Here is a 15,406-nt window from a genome sequence, read left to right as displayed (position 1 = left end):
CAGTACCCAATCGTGTTCAAGCAAGGAGTTGTTCAGCTTCCAAATGCATGGTTTTTTTCTCCTTTATCATCCTATTATTAAGTTCTAATTTTGTAGTGTTATGGTCTGAAAAGATGCTTTGAATTATTTCTATTTTTTTTAATTTATTGATGCTTGCCTTGTGTCCTAGAATGTGATCTATTCTGGAGAATGTTCCATGTACATTGGAGAAGAAAGTATACTGTGTTTTGTATAACACAGGTTTTTGATGAATCTTCCTCCAATCCTGATGCCAAGTTTTTCTTCATAGAGTTGAACTCCTTGAATAATTTACTCAGCATACTGATTGAATAGGTATGGAGAAAGTATACAACACTGACAAACATTTTCTCTCTATTTTTCCCCTCTTAATCTTTCTATGTAGAGTTCCCTTGTTCTGTTCATACAACAGAATCTGGGTCTAGGTTTCATATTTAAGTCTTTAAGCATAATTAAGTGTTCTGGGATTCACAGTCTTCTCAATATTAGCCATAATTTGTTATGATACTCACAGTCAAATGCTTTTGCATAGTCAATAAAGCACAAATAGACATTCTTCTAGTATTCTTTACTTTCAGCCAGGACCCACCTGACATTAGCAATTATATCCTTGATGCCACAGCTTTTCTAAATCCAGCTTAAACTTCTGCCAATTCTCTGTATATTATCATTGAAAAATCATAGTCCTATTGTTTTCTCAACATACCATGGGTTAAAATTACCAAGTCAAAGTTACCTTCATGTTATTTAAATCTGGATGTTATAGGACTTCGGGCAGTATACTACCATTTATACTCTATTTCAAAAGGTAATATTCTTCCAGTTACGAAGATCAAGTTTTCTAGATCTAATTAACTGTAATTTTATCCTTTTTTTTGCTGTCACACTCGGTCAAACCCTCCTTAGGCTTGTTTGGACTTGATCTAGAATAGTTTGGACTTGATTGGACTTGTTGACGCACAACTGCATTGCCTGTTCCACAAACTACTGAAATTAGTTCAAAAGTTGTAGCTCCAACATCTGAATGGAAGTGCAAACAAATGGATGTCTGTGTTTCTCACTTGAGCCATTTTATGAAGTCAAGCATTGCAGATTTTGAGCTTTCCTGGCACACGTCAAAGTAGAAATAGGATCTATAGCAAAAAATATATTCTATTACTGTTCTAGCTACTTTTAATGACCTTCTGAAGTATTTTGCTTGCATGTGATAGTGGTGATACTGTTAAAAAATGTCTACATTCTGTTGGATTACCTTTCTTGGGAATGGAAATAAATGTGGATCTCTTCAGTTAGCCTGGCAGATGTCCTTCAGATTTCCTGGCACAGACTGGTGAGTATATCCAGGGCTGTGTCTTTTAGCTGAAACATGTCAATTGGTATCACATCAATTCCTTGGGTCTTATTTTTTCCAATATCTTCAATGCAGCTTAAACTTCTTCATTCATTACAATTATCTCTTAATCATATGACACTTCCTGAAATATTTCAGTGTCAATCAGTTCTTTTTAATACAGTGATTCTGTGCATTCTCTCTATCTTTTATTAATGTTTCCTGTGTCATTCAAGATTTCCATCATAGCAACCCTAAGCATTTCAACTTGAGGCTTGAATTTGTTTTTTCCAGTTCTTTCCACTTGAGGAATGCAGAGTGTTCCATTTCATTTTTCATAACTTACAGTTTTCCAACACCCATACTTCATTTTTAGTGTGCTTCTGAACCATTAGATGCAGGAAAGTATGAGTTATAGTGTAACTGTACTCAAAACGGAGTAAGTATGGTTCTGTCAGGTCCTGTAATGACAGCTCTGAGGCTTAAATTCCTAAATTCTCTAAAGCTACAACACATTTACCCTTGGGTCCTGAAAGCACAGGCCCAGCCCCAGAGGGTGTTTAATTATCAAGCATTCTGGTGATCAGCTGTATCGACCAGGTTTGATTTGGGAGGTCACAAGGAGTCATCCACCCTCCAGGTCTCATAAGTCATCCCAGCTCAGACATCAATCATCTTGAGTGCAGAGAGATGGTTATTCATCAGGGAGCCCAGGGCACAGCACCTGACAGAGAAAAATGACTCTGGGCCCAGGAAAGCCAGGGGCTGAAAGGCACCATTCAAAGGAGAAACCAGTGTCATTGTGTCTTCATAAAACCCTTCATGAAACTAGGGAGAAACCCTGAAGAACAGGGAACCCAGAGCTCAGCACAACAAAAGAAATTTCCCAGTACCACCTCCTTTGCAGATGTGGTGCTGTGAGTCTCAGACAAAGAGCAGTGAGTTCTGAGAAGGACCTTTCTCGCATCCCATGTGGACATTTTAAGGTGGCCATGCAGGCAGACAGGACACAGTGTATGCTTTATCAATGTTATTCCTTCACCACCCCATGTCAAGGCCTTTGGGAACTCATTGGTTGCATTCTGTGAGTTTTCTGAAGGTGCTCAAAGTGCCCTGGACGTTACAAGGCAAACTGTGTTCCCAGAACCTGTGAACAAGAAACTCTGGTGACACAGTGGGTAGAATCTCCTCTCAGAGTTGTTGATTAGAACTTGTCAACTGCTCTGCAAAGGAAAGATGAATCAGTCCTCCTAAATATTTACAGAGTTAGAGCCCCTGTGGGAAGTTCTACTTTGTTCTATATAACTGACTCATGACCATGAATGGGTTAGCTTTGGTATCTCTGACCATGACTTTGTTTAGAAATTGAGTCTTTGCCCGTTTCATAAGGATAAATATTGCATAGGACCATTATTGTAAAAACAGATCAACAATAGATAAAAACAGATAACAACTAAAACATGTATGGAAATCCAAGGGGGGAAGGGATGGGAACAGAGGGGTGAGGGTGGGCAGGAGGGAAATCATAGGGTCACACTATTTTGTGGATGGAACGAGAGGAGTTAAAGGAAATGGGAAAGATCCAGTGGGGATCTGGAAAGACAGGGTAATGATGGGCAAGGTCCAATTGTGATTGTTTTAGAAAACATAATGAATGAGAATGACTGTATGAAGCATAATGAGAATGAAGAATAGTGTGAAACCCAACGTACATGAACTTTGTATGTAAACCAATGTAAAAAAATTTAAAAGTTAAAAATAATAATGAAAAAGGAAGTAGAGTCTTTGAAGGTGTTATTAGGTTAACATGAGATTGTACTGAAACAGTGGGTCCTCATTCAATTTGAACATTACAAAAGAGGACGAGAGACACAGAAACAAAGAGGTGCATGATGTTATGACAGAGACAGAGAATAGATGGTCTACAAGTCATAGAAGGCCCAGGGCTATCAGAAACTTGGAAAGACCAGGAAGGACCTCCCCTTACAATGAACAGAGAGCATGATTCTGCCAACACCCTGAATCCAGCTTGAATTTCTGACAGCTCTCTGTCTATGCATAGCTGTAGAAACGTTTTAATTACTATCAGCAAAATTTTGCATGTGGTATTCATTATACTGTCTAGAATATTCTTCATTCTGTTGGATAACCTTTCTTTGGAATGGTTAGAAATATAGATGCATTAGCACGGAATTGTCAGGAATTCAAGCTGAATTCAGGAGAAGATCTGGAATGAGAGATATCATGGTTGATCTTAGATGGATCGTGGCTGAAAATAGAAAATACCAGAAAGATGTTTACATGTGTTTTATTAACTGTGGGAACTTTCATACACTGTTGGTGAGACTGCAAAATGGTGCAGCTCCTCTGAAAGAGTTTGTAATTTCCTCAAAGAGTTGAACATAGAAACTCCATATGACCCAGCTGTTCCACTACTGGGAATATATCCCAAGGAAATTGGAATGGAGACAAATATAGAGATTTGTAGACCAATGTCCACAGCAGCATTATTCACCATAGTAAGAACATGGAAAGAGCCCAAATATCCAACTACAACTGAATGCATTGAGAAATTGTTGTATATTCATACAAAGAAATACTACGCAGCACTCAGGAGCAACAATTTTGAAAAATACTCCGTAACTTGGGAGAAGCTGGAGAGCATTATTCTGAGTGTACTAATGAAGTCTCATAGGGACAAATACTACATAAGACCATTATTGTAAAAATGGAAGGATGACTAGTAAAACATGGATGAGAACTTAAGGGCGGAAGAGATGAGGATAGGTAGGGATGAAACCACAGGGCTGCAGCTTGGTGGGTAGAGGAGGGGAAGCAAATGGGAAGGATCTGGGCAAAAAGACAGGGTAATGATGGGCAAGGTCCTATGGTGGTTGATTTTATAAAGCATAATGCATGAGAATGTATGAAACACAATGAGAGTGAAGAGTAGTGGGAAACAAAATGTTACAAACCTTATAAGCAAATAAATTTAAAAAAATTCACAATAAAAAGAAACACACACACACACACAAACACACACACACACACAATAAAGTTCATGATCACCAGTGTCCTGTCTCCCCAGGCCCATAGGATACAGTGCTGAACCAGGCAAAGAGCTAAATAAACCAGCTTATGAACAGAAGAGCCAGCCTAGTTCACAACCCGCCACAGAAACTCCTCCAAGTTCCATTTCCAAGTACACTGCCAACTCTTCCTGAAACCTAAGGGCCCTGTACACACTCTTGCGAATCCTCAGACATACACACACACACACACACACACACACACACACAACACACACAGCAAATATGGATGCATCATGCCCATCCACACCATGCGCATATGATACATGCAACACAGACACACACACCCAAACACCACACATACACATCACATGCCACACAAACCACAGGTGCACAGACCACACACACACCAAACACACATCACATGCCACACATTCTGTATGCACACAGTACATACAATATAGATCACATATACGCCAGCACCACACACCAGACATGTCCATCACATATCACACAAGCCACAAACACACAGTACATACAATATACATCACACATACCAGCACCACACTCCATACATATAACATGTTACACACATCACGCACACACAGTATATACAATATATAGACACACATATACCAACACCACACATCAGACACACACATCATCTGCTACACAGAACATGTGCACACAATACATACAATATAGACGACACACACTCAAACACCAGACACCAGACACACACATCACATAGAATACAAACACCAGACATAGACATCACATATCACGCACCCCATGTGCACACAATACATGCAATATAGATCACACACATACCAACACCACACACCAGACATACATATCACCTACCACATGCACCATGTGCACACAGTGCATACAATATAGACCACACATACCAGCACCACATACCACAATACACATTACATATCATACACCCCACATGCATACAATACGTACAATACAGATCACACACATACCAGCAACACTCACCAGATATACGTATCACCTGCCACATGCACCATGTGCACACGGTGCATGCAATATAGACCACACACATACCAGCACCGCATGCCACACACATCACATATCATACACCCTACGTACACAAAGTACATACAATATAGACCACACACATACCAACACTACACATCAGACACACACACCATGTGCACACAGTGCATACAATAAAAACCACACACATTCAAACACCAGACACCAGACACACATATCACCTGCCACATGTACCACATGCACACAGTGCATACAATATAGACCACACACATACCAGCACCACATGCCACAATACACATCACATATCATACACCCCACATGCACACAATACGTACAATACAGACCACATACATACCAGCACCACTCACCAGATATACATATCACCTGCCACATGCACCACGTGCACACAGTGCATACAACACAGACCACACGCCAACACTCTCACACACATACATATACACATAATTACATTCTCTCTGTCTCTCTCACACACACCAAACCACACCCTTTCACACACATACACACACTCTCACACAGGTACACACACACACACACACACACACACACACACACTCTTTCTTGTACTCTGTCACAAACACTCCAACACCACACGTACATTTTCTCACATTCCCTCTAACCTCCCTGACCTCCAATCACGAAAGGAGACTGTCGCTGGTTCACATGATGAGGGGGTGGTACCCCAGCTACAGAGAGGCTGAAGGCAAATCCATGCTAACAAGGATAGAGAGAGGACACCACTGAGACAAGGGAGCTGAGGGACCAGGGTGCACTGGAGGTACAGGGCACAGATGCCTGCACGCTCCTCAGTTGGGGACACTCATCACCCCAAAGGGCTGTGCTGTCAACGTGGAGGAATGAACAGATAGTTGAAGCATTTCTCAATTTTCTCCTTTCCCCCATTACAGGAGCATGGTGTGCACTTGAAAGATGTTCAGGGGAACAGATAAATACAGACAAAAGCCAAGCCAGTGTCCTGACCATGTTTGTGTTTTTGCCCTCCCCCTAATTGAGATCACATAGTTTCACAGCCTTTCTGACTCAGAATTGGGCAGCTTTCTGTAAGCGTGGTCTTTGTGGCTGCCATCAGCCCATGCTGTGGGGTGTCCACCACTGCTCACTCACCCTGCACTCTCAGGTCCAGGGCAGGCAGCAGACACACACTTAATGAAGGCCAGAGAAAGAAATGAAGAGATGCCACTGACTCAGGTCCCATCACAGTCACTCCACATGTGTCAGGCATCAGTGCCATGCTCCAAGGTCTCCCAGTGGCTAACTTTCTGGAAGGAGACCCCAGAGTCTCTTCAGGGGTGCCTGGGTAAGGAGGAATTTTGACATCTAAAGAATTGACCATTTGCACAACCCAGGGACCCAAATCGACATGAAAGGGACAGTATTTGACTGAGTGCAGTAACTGTCATGCACTACGAGTCAGAACCAACCTGTAGCTGACCCTGCAGTGCATTTTCAAAGGCAGTTTTAAACACACAGGAGGAGATTGCTCATCTTCCTCCCACAGAGTAGTGGGTGGATTTGAACCATGTGCCTTTGAGATTTCAGCCACCAGAGCTCCCTGAGCACACAACGACCACTGACTAACATCACCCTCGGGCTGCTGCCCAGGGGGCTCCGGGAGGCTCCTGTTGCACACTTGGTGGTACAATAAATGTGCAGTTGGTGGTTTCTGTGTCTCAGAGGTCAACAGAGTAAAGACAGAATCCCCAAGAGTGGTCATTGCTGTTGGGCCGAGGGAGCAGTACGTCCAGGTCCCTGACTCTGCGCTGCTACCAGCATTGTTTCCACGGAGGAATCTCCGTAGTTTCCAAGGCCAGGGCTCTGTAAGCACTCTGTTATCCCAGCTACCCTACAGTAAAGGCAGCTAGAATTTACATTTGTTTTTCTTTTCAAGAGCAAGTACATTCTGCATTAAGAATGGCATGGCATTTATGCCACGTGTGAAGCACATGCTTCTGAGAAACCCAGCAGACCTGCCTCCAAGCGAATTCTGATTTAATAACTTGTAGCAAAGAGACAGGGGAGGGGAGAGAAATTCACCACCTACTTCCCCATCACCAGAAAATCAAGACTGAGAGAATCCAGAAATGTAAACTAGATGTGCCTGGAGTAAGGGCCAGGAACTCGCTGTCTGAAACTCTGCTTGGTCCACCTCCGAGAGTCATCCTGACGTCCCCCACCTACACACACTGCCCACACATGCTGGGGTAGAGTTCAAGGGCACAACCCAGTGACCTAGCCCTGCTGTGATCTAAGAGAAACTGCCTGTTGTTGTAGTGCTGAGCAAATAATCCTACATGCAGGACTATGTGAAAAACAACTGAGCATCATTAGAAGACGACTCACTAACAACCTGAAATATGCAGGTGGTACAGCCTTGTATGAAGAAAACAAAGATCAGAAACACTACTGATGAAGATCGAAGATGATACCCTTCAGTGTGCATTATCCCTCAGCATCAAGCAAATAAAGCCCTCATGACTGGGAGATGCCACGTATAACAAAGACAGCTTTGTAATGCAACCTGAAGCCACAGGCTAAAAGCTGAAGGGCTGCTGAGGATGCTTCAGGGCTGTCCTGACTGAGAAGGTGTATCCTGCTGCCAACTTGAGTTGCGATTTGTTAACTTTCCTAAAAAACCCCATTATAGTGCATACAGCTCTGTGAGGCCTATGTAGGCATTGCTGGATTTCAGACTCAATATTAGTAGGAGTAATATGGGCATGTAGAGGGCTGTCTGGCCTCCTGGCATGGCTGGTGTTGTGGATGCTGCCATGGGGGAAGTTCCCCTGTGGAAGTCAGAGTTCACATGTCCCTCTTGCTCTTTACACAGATGGTGGAACTGGCATCTCCTGTACTTTGGACATGCTGTCAGGATGGGTTGTCCCTTAGAAAAAGACACCATGCTGTGACAGTCAGTGGAAGAGAGGCCAACTCAATGAGGTGGATTGACATAGACTGCAGCAATGTGCTCACGTGTGTCAGAGACAGTGTGGATGGCACAGGGCAGCACAGGATAGCACAGGGTAGCACAGGGCAGCACAGGACAGTTCAGGACAGCACAGGACAGCACAGGACAGCACAGGGCAGCACAGGACAGTTAAGGATAGCACAGGGCAACATAGGACAGCATAGGGCAGTACAGGACAGTACAGGGCTCAGGTCTGTTCTTCACAGGGTCACTGTGAGTTGCATTTGACTTGACAGCACCTAACAACAGCAGCGTGAGTCACAGCCAACTGGATACACGGAACAGCCGCCACCACTTTTTCTTCACTTAACTACCTCATCATGAGGAGGAGAATCAAAGCCAACAATTTTAACCAAGAGTAAGAATCTTGCTGGTCCCAGTCCTAAGGTCCCTCCAGCTAAGAACCCTTATCTATGTGCATTTGAAGACCAGCCCCATGTCAGTCCCCAGTGAATGGATCCATGGAGGCCAGGCTGGCATTTGGAATCACCACACTGTCCCTGAGTTCCTGGATGTTAAGTGAGTCTTGGCAGGAAGACTGGAGGAAGGGCCACAGAGCAGAGCAGAGCAGAGCAGACAAAGAGGAACATAGGAAGAGGAGGAGAAAGGACATCTTGGGGGTGGGATGGTCAGGTCTTGAGTCCTCTGTCCCCAGGAGCAGGACAAGGAAGAGCCAATGTTCCTTGAGGAGGAGTGTCCGGTACCTGCCATCTTTATGATCAGTGAAAAGCCACCATCAGCTATTCGGGAGAGGAGATGGGGACAACACGTCCTAGCCCTCATTTAACAGATGAGGAAGGGCAGTTTGGACACAGAGCAGTGACCTGGTTTGTGTGGCTCCGAAGGACCTGGGTAGACAAGAAGCCTGCACTGATCACGAGCTCCATGCTGCCAGCCTACATGCTGGTCCCCTACTACACCAGCTCTCTCTTCCAAGTTCTCTGTTGTCTGGCCTGTAGGCCCAGGTCCATTCCCTCTGGACACCCCATATTCAGCCTTCTCCTTCCTGGGAGCTTCAGCTGGAACCACCACTCTACTTCCTTATCTGCTCAGAACTCACTCCCCCTGCCTCTCAGATATTTCGGAAGTGTTTGCCGAGTGCCTGGAGGAGAGGACTGAGGGCGAGGTGTGGGGTCACGGAAGGATGCAGAGAGCCTCCATCACCCTGAATGCCTGGAGAGCACTGCCTCCTGGACCCTGAGCTCTTTTCAGCTCTCACTGCCTCTTCAAAGGCCAGCATCTTGAACTGTCAGCCTTTCCACAAGGACTTCACTGATGATGAAGCAGACACTCGCTAAGTAGTAGAAGCCATCATTGTTCCTAAAAGCCTCCATTCCAACCTCCGCTTTAGAGTCTGGGGAGCTCGTGTGGCACAGTCATAACCTAAAGGCAGCGGTTGGTTCAAATCTACTGGCAGCTCAACAGGAGAGAGATGAGCAATGTTCCTCCATGCAATTTATAGCCTCCAAAAAAGCCACTGGAGGGTCACATAGGAGTCGGCTCCAATCTGAAGACAGTGAGTTCAGAGAGCATTGTCCTCAGAGGAGCCAGGATGGGAATGGATCAGGAACAGGAAGTCTGGGTCTGGATCTCAGTTCACACTCACTTGTGCTGTGAACTAAGTGGCACTGTCAGAGCGACCTCATCCCCCTTGCTGTTGTAGCTGTTGCTAGGTGCTGTCGAGTTGCGTATGACCCAGAGCTACCCTATAAACAACAGACCTGAACCCTGTCCTGTCCTGTGCCGTCTTCACACTTCCTGACACACTAGAACCCCTTGCAGCAATCACTGTGCTAACCCACCTGGTTGAGGATCTTCCCTTTCACAGACTCTCTGCATTATGTCCCTCTTCGAGGAGTAGCCTCTCCTAGCAGCATGCCCAAGGATCTGAGGCCTCCAAGGAGCACTCTGGCCGCACCTTCTCTAAGACATAATTGTTTATTCTTTTGGCAGTTTGTAGGATGTTCAGTACTCTTCTCTGACATCACAACTCAAAGACACCAATTCTTCTTCCGTTATCCTTATGCATTGTCCAGCTCTCATATGCTTAGCAAATGATTAGAAAGACCATGGTCTGAATCAAACACACCTTAGTCCTCAATCTAAAATCATTACCCCTCAATAATTTGATGAAGCCCCTGACTGCAGACTTATCCAGTGCAATACATCTTTTGATTTCCCTACTGCTTGTACCAAGAGTGATTGCGGATCCAAGACAGATACAGTTTTTGTCAGTAGTCATCAGTATGGATTGGAGCTCAGGATCAAGAAGACAAAGATTCTTACCACTTGGCTAGTTGGCAGAACCATGATAGCTGCGGAAAAGACAGGTTAACAATTAACAGCTTGGTCAGGTCCACAATCAACACTCTCGGCACCAGCATTCAGGAAATAAAAAGATGAATTGCATTAGGAAAATGTGCCATCAGGGACCTCTCCAAAGTGCTGAAGAACAATTTTGTCAGTCTAGAGACTAAGGTGCACCTGACTCAGGCTATGGTCTTCACAATTATCTGCTATACATCAGAAGTAAGTGAGACAAAGCATTATCATCTTTGCTGCCAAGGAACAATCTGACTTTCTTTCTCCAAGACATATTTGTTCTTTTGGTAGTTAATGGTATATTCAGTACTCTTCTCCAATGCCACAGTTCAAAGGCATAAATTCTTCTGTCATACTTATTCAGTGTCCAGCTCTCAGATGCATAGCAAGTGATCAGAAAGACCTCAAACTCTAGAGGAACAACGATGTCGGTGTAAAAACTAAGATGTGTCTGATACAGGCCTTGGTCTTCCCGGTGTCACTTTGGCCATGTGACCAGGAGGAACCAGTCCTTGGAGAGAAATAGAAGGTCATCATGCTTGGAAAGGTGGATAGTCAGCATAGGAGAGGAAGACTCCGGATGAGATTGATTGACACATTAACTGGGGTAATGTGGGTAGGTTTGTCAGAGATGGGGAGACGGGCTCAGACTAGGGTGGAGTCCAGAGCTATTGTACACAGGGTCACTATGAGTCACAGGCAATTAGATGATACATAACAAAAGCATGATGTTGTCCACCAGTTCAGTGGTTAAGAATTTTTATTTTCTTGATGTTGAGATGCAATCTGTACTGAAGGCTGTTTCTTTGTTCTTCTGTGATAAGTGCTTTGCATCCTTTTCACTTGCAAGACTGTGTCATTGCATAATGTAGGTTATTGAAGAGTCTTTCTCTAATCTTGATGCCACATTCTTCTTCACAGACTCTAGCTTCTTGAATAATTTGTTCCATATATAGGTTAAACAGGTATGGAAAGAGAATATAATGCTGATGCATTCCTATCTTAATTTTATTTTTTCTTTTTCTTTCTTTGTTATTATTAATTTTAATGAAAATTTACAGAGACTTTGGATTTCCATTCATTCATTGTCGCATTTTTCTCCCTGCCCACCCCTCACCCCAACACACTCATCTCTTTGAAAAGTAAAGGAAATCCCTTCTTAATGTAAAATCATGTGGTGTTGGCACAACGGCTGCTTGGTCTAGGCATAAGCTCATCCAAGTGGACCTGTGTGTTCAGACTCCACACCATCTTCACAGAAAGCAGCCTGACCATCCCTACAGTGACCTGTGCTGTCCTCTATCATCCCCACAGAGACTTGTCCCCTCCTATGCCATCCTCATGGTGACCTTTTCTGTCCTAAACCTTCCCCACAGTGACCTGTCTGGTCCTGCACCATCCAGACACTGGCCTGTCCTGACCTGTGCCTTCCCCACAGTTGCATGTCATGTCCTGTGTTATCCCCAGAGTGACCTGTCCTATCTAGTGATATCCCTACAGTGACCTGTCCTAGACATCCCTACAGTAACCAGTCCTGTCCTTCACTTTCCACACAGTGACCTGTCCATCACTATCCCCACATTGACCTGTCCACCAACCCCACAGTGACCTGTCCATCAACCCCACAGTGACCTGTTCATTACCATCCTCACAGTGACCTGTCTATCACCACCTCCACAGTGACCTGTCATGTCCTATGTCATCCTTACAGTGACCTGTTGTGTCCTGTACCATCCTTATAATGACCTGTTCTACACCATGCCCATAGTGACCTGTCCAGTCCTTTACCAGCCTTACAATCTCTGCTGTGCTTGGGTCTCATTGTCACTGTGTAGAAGGTGAAATTGGTTATAACTTACCACATTACCAACCGCATACATGCCATATGTAAAAAGTAACCAAGTATATTGAAATAGAGCCTGTCCCACAAGAGATGGAAACCATACAGACCATCGTCCAGCGGTAGGAACCCCAGCGTAAATAACAGCAGTGTATCCATGCCATAAGAACAGAGCACTTGGAATTTGAAAATGCTCTCCCTAATAACTCGTGGGGCAAAGGAACCATTGGGAGGACAGTGTGGACTTTACCTCTGAGGACTCACTACACTGAATCCCGCCCACTGCAGCAGTCAGAGGACAAAGCGAGGGGGGCCACCTGAGCTGCCAGGTGGCCCAGAGATGGGGGACAGGGTAGATTGTGGGGTGTTTATAGAACAACTCTTGGGTCTCATATTTTCTCCCAATGGCATGGCAAGGTTGATGCATTCCTAAGCTTTTATTATATTTTTTTAAAACTTCTTTTGAAACCATCTCCAGCTTCAATGCTGCCTAATGTCACACTGATCGAGACAAATTCTTCTCTCATTGTAAAAACCTGCCAAGTCCTTTCATAATATAATGTCAGTTTTCTTTTTTATCATTTAAGACAAATGCTGCCTCTTTCCCACTTTGCTCCTCCAATCTTCCCACATTTGCTGCCAAGCCAGATGGCCTATTCGTGGCGAACCTGCTTCCTGTCTGCTAGTGAGCGTCTGCAGCCCTGATTTATTGATGAATGGGCCCATGAATCATTGTCCATGCTGGCCACCTCATCCCTCATTGCCCTCCCCACCAGCTTCCTGCCTCAGAGGTGGTCCCCTCTGACCATCTCCCACGCTGGCCCAAGCAGCCAGCCCCACACTGTCAGCTGCTGAAAGCCCCCACAGCCCACAGCTGCCAGGCCCCAGGTGAGCCTTCACCACACTTCACCTAGTAACTCAACTCCCAGCAGCTTTCTGTCGTGGTGTTTTAGGCCCCTGCAGAGCTCCCCCTGGTGGAGTGAGCCTTGCTCCCCATCTCTAACACCCAGAGTCACATCTAGCCAGCACCCTCCAGTCACGTGGGCTGTGTGCACCTGGCCAAAGGTCCCTGGGGATGTGCCATCCTGACCCGGGTGCTGACCACTGGCATGGACTGCAGGGCTCACAGCTCTGGGAAACACTGGCCAAAGAGGTGTTTGCTGGTGTTTGTGTGCTTGTCTGAGTACCATGTGTTGGGCAAACTATGTGTAAACACAATGCCATTCGAGCTACTTTTAATTTCTGCAGCTTTTGCGTTGTGTATTTCAGAGCCATGTCAATATGGTTTACAGAGTCAGTGTTTTCACATCACACCACAAGCACCTACTAGGTAGTAGCCCCTCTAGACTCAATCTGTGGAGTCCCCAGGCCCAGAATTCTGGTGCACAGGTGAGGACTCTGTCCCTACCTGTGTGATACCCTCTGTGAGGACCAGTCCTAGCTCCAAGCAAAAGGAGTCTGGCCTCTGTCCATGAACGGGGTGCCTGTGATCTACTCTGAAACTAGAAAGTGCTGGGAGTGCTGGTAAAGTCCTCACCCAGGCCTCCAAAATCTGGAAACTTCTTTTTCTATTGTTGTTGTTGTAATGTGCCATCAAGTCAAGTCGTTTGCGACTCATAGCGACCCTAAGTAATGAGAAAATCAAGCCAGAAGAGACCAGGCAGCTGCCCTGGGGTTCAGGGGACAGCGAGGGTTCCACAGCTCCTATCTCTCTCTTTGAAATTCCCTCCCACCCTGGCCTCCCATTTAATGGACATGGAGGGTAGAATGAACACCCTTTCAGGCTACAGGTGCTGAGTTCGAGTAGAGCACGTGGTTTCCAGACAGGCAGGGAAAGCCTCCCTCTCGAGACAGGAATCCAGCACATGCCCAGGGAGCACCCAGCCACGTACCTTGGCACCCTCCCTCATTCATGCTGAGCTCTCTGGACTGGCTGAAAAGGCCTCCATTCCAAAGGCAGATATGTGTCCAGCTTGCCCCCAGCATTCAGGCACCCTCCCTTGTCTGTCCTGTAGGCTGCAGACTGCTGGCTTCCTCCACTTCACAGAAAAATCTGAGACCAGTGAGAAACTTCCTTGGGGATGTGACCCAGGTCTTGCTGGCCCTTCCTTCCATGACCTCTCTGGTCTTAGCCCCTCCCTTTGTGTGTCCATGGACTCCCCAGTTTGCCACTGACATCTCCAAGTTATTCTTGAGCTACTCGTGCATCCGTGCCCTCCTCAGCTTCTCCACCCTCTCTGTAATGTGTTCATGTCCTCCCCAATGTACTCATGCCTTCGTCAACGTGTTCACCTGCTCTACAATGTGCCCGCACCCTCCTGAAAGTGTCCACGAATCCTCCTGTGCGTGCACACTTTCCCCATTGCTTCACACTCTCTCCAAGCTCTGCTCTCCACATTCTTCTTCATTTAGTTAATCTTCTTGATTTTCTCAGGATACAGACTGAACTGGTGCAGAGAAAGGATACAGCCCAGATGCACATCTTTCTTAACGTTCAACTATGTGATTCTCCACGTTCTGTTTGGACAATAGCTTTTTCATCTACATGAGCACAATGAGTTGTTCTTGGATTTACCGCTTTTAAAAGTCTGTCTGCGAAGGAATAAACATCATGTGTTGTGAGTTACAGGTGATTCTGAGTCTCTAAATTCTAGCTTTGCCAAACTTACCTAAATGCACTAATGTTCATGTTTAAGGGAGTTTTTCTTTTGCTTTTCAAGGGGAGGAGCAAATGGGGGGGGCAGGGGAGGGGGAGGGGTTTGTGCGGGGAGAAGGGTGCAACAATGAATGAATGGAATCCCAAAATCTCTGTAGATGTTCATTGAAATGAAAAATAA

Source organism: Elephantulus edwardii, unplaced genomic scaffold, assembly GCF_000299155.1.
Source record: "Elephantulus edwardii isolate Elephantulus edwardi_28Jun2011 unplaced genomic scaffold, EleEdw1.0 scaffold00129, whole genome shotgun sequence".
NCBI classification, from domain to species: domain Eukaryota; kingdom Metazoa; phylum Chordata; class Mammalia; order Macroscelidea; family Macroscelididae; genus Elephantulus; species Elephantulus edwardii.
This window is presented reverse-complemented; position numbering follows the sequence as displayed.